This window comes from Xyrauchen texanus, chromosome 29, assembly GCF_025860055.1.
Source record: "Xyrauchen texanus isolate HMW12.3.18 chromosome 29, RBS_HiC_50CHRs, whole genome shotgun sequence".
NCBI classification, from domain to species: Eukaryota; Metazoa; Chordata; class Actinopteri; order Cypriniformes; family Catostomidae; genus Xyrauchen; species Xyrauchen texanus.
This window is the reverse complement of record NC_068304.1, coordinates 17,593,531-17,600,997: the sequence shown is the minus strand read 5'-3', so window position 1 is coordinate 17,600,997 and position 7,467 is coordinate 17,593,531. Positions and strand designations below refer to the sequence as shown.

The following is a 7,467-nucleotide window of genomic DNA, read 5'->3' as shown; positions in this document are numbered from 1 at the left end:
TGTTTGCACTTAAAAACTGACAACGAGCCTCCCTTGCATGCGCTGAGAGGATAAAGCAGTTAATGCAACTTTCTGGCTGCTCACAGCCCTGCCACGCATGCTCAATACCAAAACATTATATATAGGAGTCATGGCCATCTTGAGGTCGCATGGGAGCTTGGCACTGAACACAGGCATGCCCACTTACTATTTTAGACATGTTGCAGAAAAACAGTAAATATACATATATTTACACACAAATACTATGTATACATATTTATAAGATTTAATATATTATATGTATATATACTGTATGCTGTGTATACAAAAACCAACAGCAAACTGATTGCCGTTCTTTCACTCAACTCCACCAGTTCTACCATAGAGTGATGTCTTTCAGCTCTCCCTACTACACACTGACTGTGTGCTATGGGGTAGGGGCAAATATTGTGCACACACACAAACACACACAGGCTACACGAGGCAGCACTGTCAAGTGCCATTATTGCCACTGTTTTAGGGATGTGTGTGCTTAACCGCGTTAGCACTTTACTGTGTAATATGGTATATAGTGCTTCCAATGTTCGTGATACAGTTACACCAAGAGGGATGGTTAAAACCATGCTAAAAATCAGTTTCAACAAGTTACCTAGACTTGTCCACATTAGTGATCTAGAACACTAGATCTAATACGGAACTACAGGCCTGTGACCACATTAACACCTTGTTATGGTGTGATACGGTATAACTGTGAGAAAATACAAATAATTATATGCAAGTGAAAGTCTCCCAGAGAGGTGTAACTAGAAAGCTCTCAATACCCCTGATTGAGCGGAAGTTTCTCACTGACAACTGCAAGAAACAAATATCAGTCAGGTAACCGACTGAATGAAAAATTTATGAAAAATGTTGATAATATAATAAGAGATTACCAGCAGTCACCAGTTCCACTGTGCAATCAGAAGAAGAAGAAATTTGCAATGATCATGCCTTTTATAGCGAGGTGTGTTTGATCTGCACATTCTATTCTATTAATTTGTGTCTTACAGAGAGTCCACATCACATGCCACGGGTGGTGTCATAGTCCCATACGTATGCATTCTGGTGGAAAGATAAGTCTCGATACGATAGAGAACAAAGGCAGCATGGTCCCTAGTATGGAGCTCTGGCCTGCCAGTGCAGAAATCTTCCATCTGATGAATATTCGATATCTCGTTAGTTTTTGCATTTAAGCCCGAGGCCCCCACATCTCTGCATTACGCATCTCAGCCAGCACCGTTGGATCACCACAGCTGCCACTCTGATTGATAGAGCAGAAGACAATTTTATCTGATGACTCACTAAGGTCATGAGAGACTAAATGAATGTCGCTGCACTCATGTCTTGGATGATGCCTTAGATCTGCGTTAAAACATCTGGATAGAAACCCACTAGGGATCCAATTTCATCTAAATGATTTAGAAATTAACTGAGTTGTTAGAGTTGTTTTCTCAAAACAGAAATCTACTACAAATTTAAGGCATTATTTGACAGAGTAAGAGAAAATGTGAGAGAGAGTCCTACATTTTAAAGTATGGTGATTCAACAGGTTCTTTCTCAGTTGATTTCTTTGAACAGTTAGCTTGAAGGTTGTTAGCTTTAAGTTTTAGGTCAGACTGAGAATGGTGAGTTTTCTGTGGATTGTGGATCTGCCAATCTGCTGAACACTGAAGCTGCTTTTCTGGGATTTGTTATTGTGAAAGAGGTATGTCGGAAACATCTACTGTCAGCAGCTACTGCCGGTGCGGTATCCTCTGTGACAGTTATCCCCTTATTCATGGACGTAACGCTGATTCACTGCGAATCTGAACTGCTCTGCATGGTGACCACTGGCAAGAATTTGGGCATCATGTTGTGAGGGGGCAGAACTACATTAATAGAGAACAAAATGCACACACATTCCTTACATGAAATTCTCTTGATGAGGAATTAAAGCAGCATCTACTAGAGGGAAAAAACATTACCTTTACAAACAGCTCAAAGGAATATGCTGGGTTCAATTCAAGTTAGGCTCAATTGACAGCATTTGTGACATTATGTTGATTACCCTCCTTTCTTGTAAAACAAAAAGCAATAATCAAGGTTACAGTGAGGCACTTACAATGGAAGTGAATGGGGCCAATTTTTGTAGGGTTTAAAATCAGAACTTTTATAATTTCATAAAAGCATTTACATTAATTCTTCTGTTTAAACTGTATGTATTATTTGAACTGTAAAGTTGTTATTTTGTCAGTTTCACAGTCATTTTAGGGTTTTATGATTTACTGACAGTACATCGCCATGGCAACAAACACGTAAACTTAGCTATAACTTTACAAAGAAAAGGTTATTAAGTGATTTTATCACACTAAAATCATGTTTACATGCATATTGTTTCTGTCTTGTGGCTATACTTTCGAAAAAGTGAGTATTTTAACATTCAAAAATTGAACATCCATTGTAAATACCTCACTGTAATCCAGATTTTTGCTTTTTTAAAGAAGTCAAAATTAATTTAGTGGTAATATTATGCCACAAATGCTGTTGATTGAGTTTAAATTGTACTGAACCCAGAATATTCCATTTTTTTAAAAAAAAAAAAAAAAAACATCTAGCTTTTATTTAAAAGAAAGCACAAGCAGACTTTGTTCCTTTTTTTTTCTTTTTGTTTATTAAAATGTTTTATTGATTCATACATTAAACAAAGAAAAGAAAAACAAAAAGCTGTTACCAGGCAGTACGGTGTCAGAGCCAAACTTCGGATGTAGATAATTCTGTTGAGGCAAGGCATAGATCTAGTAGGGTCGGAGACAAATAATAAAATATAATCTGCATAAAGCAAAAGCTTATGCGCCACACCTCCCACCACTACCCCTGGAAAATCATCCTCTTTTCTTATATTGGCTGCTAATGGTTCCAGCACAAGACAGAACAATAATGGGGAAAGAGGGCAACCCTGCCGGGTGCCCCATCCAGAGTAAAATAATCTGAAATGAATACATTAGTTTGTACCACAGCTACTGGGTGTCTATAAAGAAACTTAATCCAACCAATAAAAGTATTCCCGAACCCGTACATTTCCAAAATCTTAAAAACAGTAATCCCATTCAAACATATCAAAAGCCTTTTCTATGGAGTTAGAATCATGCCAAAACCTCACACACACACACACACAAAACGTGTTTTACTCACACCCAACGATTCACAAACAAACTCAGTGTGGTTTGCAAATACAAAACATCACTCACAAACTAATGCATTTTGTTCTGCAAATACAAAACGTACCTATCAAACAAATACAGAATGTTTTACATATACATAGAAACGTATTTCTTCAATGACAAAAATATCCTCCAAGTACAAACTAAAATCTCTCAAGTACAAAAAAAAATTCTACAAGTACAAAAACAAATTATACAAGTACAAAACAAAATTCTACAAGTACGAAAAACTGTCACGTGACTTTTGGCACTAATTTTCCACCTTGCTGATCCACACACAAATGCCTTCAGATCCACACACATGCTAGTAAATTGTCATGTAATTCGCACTCCACAACATCAGGTGGCGCTGTTATGTATATATATATCTCACCCTACCCACGACAGACATTCCTGGAGTTTAGTTAGTTAACATTTGATTTTTCACCAGCAACGACTGCAAACTCACCTGTTGGCCACTCATCGTGTTCAAAACACCCTACCCACGCTAACGTTTCTTCTCTTCTCTTTCCATGTCCGTGGCGGCGCCACCTGATGTTGTGGAGTGCGAATTACATGACAATTTACTAGCATGTGTGTGGATCTGAAGGCATTTGTGTGTGGATCAGCAAGGTGGAAAATTAGTGCCAAAAGTCACGTGACAGTTTTTCGTACTTGTAGAATTTTGTTTTGTACTTACAGGATTTTGTTTTTTACTTGAAGGATTTTGTTTTGTACTTGAAGGATTTTGTTTTGTACTTGAAGAATTTTGTACTTGAAGAATTTTGTTTTGTACTTGTAGAATTTTGTTTTGTACTTACAGGATTTTGTTTTGTACTTGAAGGATTTTGTTTTGTACTTGAAGGATTTTGTTTTGTACTTGAAGAATTTTGTACTTGAAGAATTTTGTTTTGTACTTGTAGAATTTTGTTTTGTACTTGTAGAATTTTTTTTTGTACTTGAAAGATTTTAGTTTGTACTTGGAGGATATTTTTGTCATTGAAGAAATACGTTTCTATGTATATGTAAAACATACTGTATTTGTTTGATAGGTACGTTTTGTATTTGCAGAACAAAATGCATTAGTTTGTGAGTGATGTTTTGTATTTGCAAACCACACTGAGTTTGTTTGTGAATCGTTGGGTGTGAGAAAAACACGTTTGTGTGTGTGTGTGTGTGTGTGTGTGTGTGTGTGTGTGTGTGTGTGTGTGTGTGTGTGTGTGAGGTTTTGGCATGATTCTAACTCCATACTTTTCGGCATCAAATTAGATGGCAGCGACCGCAGTCTGATCATTCGCCCGATTAAACACCACATGATCTATATGTATAAAAGATAATTGGTTAGCCCAAATTTTTGACAATATTTTAATGTCTAGCTGGATCAGGGAAATTGGGTGGTAACTCTTACACATTTGGATCTTTGTCTTTTTTAAGAATTAGACTGATCCAGGCTTGCGTCGTGGTTGGCGGAAGCTTTCCATTCTTTAATGATTCCGTATGAACTTCTAGCAAAATTCAATTTGTAGCATAAGATCTAAAAAACTCAGCGGAAAATTTATCTGGCCCGGAGCATTGCCTGTAGGCAAGACCTTAATTACCTCTCCAGGCTCTTCCTAGGTTATCTCAGAATCAAGATAATGTTTTTGCTCATCTGTCAGTTTAGGAAGTTCTAATGGTTCCACAAAGTTTCCAATATCCTCATCAGTAGACAAAGACGTGGAACTATAGAGATCAAGACAGAATTTTTTAAAAGCATTATTAATATCAATGGCTGTGGTACATTTCACTGAGGGAATAGTACCTGGCTATAAAAGGCATGATTTTATACAACATGAGGGTGAATAAATGAAGAAAGAACTTTCATTTTTGGGTGAACTATTCCTTTAAATCAATCCCTTACAATTCAGTTGGTCACTCTGTGCCTGCAAATCAACACAGACATTGGTTTAATGTTGTATCTTGGTCTGAAACATGGCTCAGTCTTCCCCTTTCAAAGCTGGGGACTGACACTGGGTCAGGTCAGATGTTAAATGGCTGCAGCGCTCCCCGCGGGAGTGCAAAATAACCTTTGTGCAGAGTGCATTGCGGAAGGGTTATGGGGTATCTCGAAAGTCTTCCAAGCCCCGAGAGACCTCAGCTTGAACCACAGGAAACACAGAATCCTGCCAATCATCCTTTTTGACACATGGCGAGTGTTCTGCTTTAATTGGTGGTGGTCTGTGGCAGCGTCTAAGGGTGCTTTTTGTATTAATAGAAGTGAAAATGTTATTTCTTGTTGATATTCAGCATGTGCAGACTCAAAGACATGGGAAAGCTTAATAAGCACAGGTGCTAATACAAACAAATGCTTGCTTTATCAGCCAGTATCACAAGCTTTAAAAAAAAACATATATATAGTTATAACTTTCACTGCCACACTGCATACATAAATTAAATCTTACACCTACACTTCTGCTATAGTGTTTTACTACTTGTGTAGATCCTTTTCACAGACTATGGTGATGCATTTCCATCTTAATTTAGCAGTGCAAATCTAGCAAAGCTTTTTATTATTTAAGTTTTTTAATCAATTTTTTATTTTATTTTATCCTGGCATTTAAAAAAATACTGCTGTGATAGGTTTACAAATACATTTGAGGAAGTGAAAGAAAATCTGAAATCTCTGTCTCTTCTGATGGCCAAAATCCATCTCTTTCTTTTTCCCATTCACCATTACAGAAATGTATTCCACTATAGTTTACTTCCGCATTCCAAACCTGGAAATTAATCCATTGTGTTCTTCCTCTGATTATGGTAATTGATTCTACTTTTATTATACTCTAATTGTATTATTAGTAAGTTGCTTTAGATCAAATTATCTGCTAAACGAATACATGCAAATGTAAATTAGTACATTAAATATGCAAAGTATATAATATGTGAACACGCAAGAGGTAGGGGGAATGAGTAGAACTTTGCAAATGATGGCTGTTCCAGTTCTGCATATCTTCCATTTATAGGGCAAAATCATTTGTGTGGCCCAATTTATTTGTTACTTGTGTATAGAAAATGACATATTCTTCAACAAATTTGTCTAGAGACTGAAACTGGATGTCTACCTGATCTTCATATTTTGTCACTGGAGGAGTGAATCATACAGCCTCTGCTATGCCTCTGCAGGGCCTGGAAACACCTCTGCTCTCCTGGACCTTTAGTGGGTGCTACTGTTGCACAAGTCTCCTCATTATTCAACTCAATCAAGCCAGGAACTGTCTCCATAAACAAGGACCTGAGGGAAAACAGGGATTTACATGATGAACAGACCAATCATAATGTTGAGTTAAACAATTATTAACAATTAGACAAATAATTTTATAATGTATAATGAGGCTGAAATCAGATTTGTCATAACCATGGAGGGAACGAGACGTTTTGTCGATGTAGTAACACAAGGTGTGACTTGACACTTGAGAGCCTCGGTTAACTCTTATCTTTGAGAAAAGGCCAATGAGAATTGGCGAACAGAATTTGCATGGCCCTCATCCGGACATACGGGTATAAAAGTAGGGAATCGTGCGTCTGTTCAGACAGGTTTTGAGCTGAGGAGCCGAGAGTAAGGTTCCGGCCCTTTCAGTGGCTTAGTACAGTGTTGTGGCAAGAGGGACACAACGTCTCGTTCCTCTATCAGGGAACGGAGGTTACGATATTAACCGAGACGTTCCCCTTCTGTCACTGACTCGACATTGTGTCGATGTAGTGACACTAGGGTTCCCCATTTAAAAACGCCACAACGGTCCTGAAACAGGCAGTTCAGCGCCGACTGCGCGTACTCGCTTGTGAGGTGCGCTGTCATTGAGACTGAGTCTAACTACATGCAGAGAAAAGAGATGCTCTGAACCAGGGAGAGCTTGCTTTTTTCCCAGTTGACCCGAAGCCATAAACGGCTGAGGTGCGTGAGCACCAGGTCCCTGTGCACACAGAGCAACTGTTGAGAATGCTCTAAGTTTAGCCAGTAGTTGAGTATGTGACTGCCCACTTCCCTTGCGACTTTCGTGAAGACGCGAGGGGACAGGGACAGACCGAAGGGGAGGACCTTGTACTAATACGCCTGGCCGTCGAAAGCGAACCGTAGAAAGGGTCTGTGATGGGGTAATATTGAGATGTGAAAGTACGGATCCTTCAGGTCTACCGCCGCAAACCAATCTTGATGTTGAACGCATGTCAGAATACGTTTCTGTGTCAGCATCTTGAACGGGAGTCTATGCCAGGCCTGGTTCAGAACTCGCAGGTC

The 7,467-nt window shown here is 38.6% G+C and overlaps 1 pseudogene; it reads right to left on the bottom strand.

Annotated features, from left to right (window-relative positions):
* Positions 1-1,538: 1,538 nt before the first annotated feature.
* LOC127623009 (leucine-rich repeat and IQ domain-containing protein 1-like) overlaps positions 1,539-7,467 on the bottom strand; it is a 29,866-nt pseudogene continuing 23,937 nt past the window's right edge.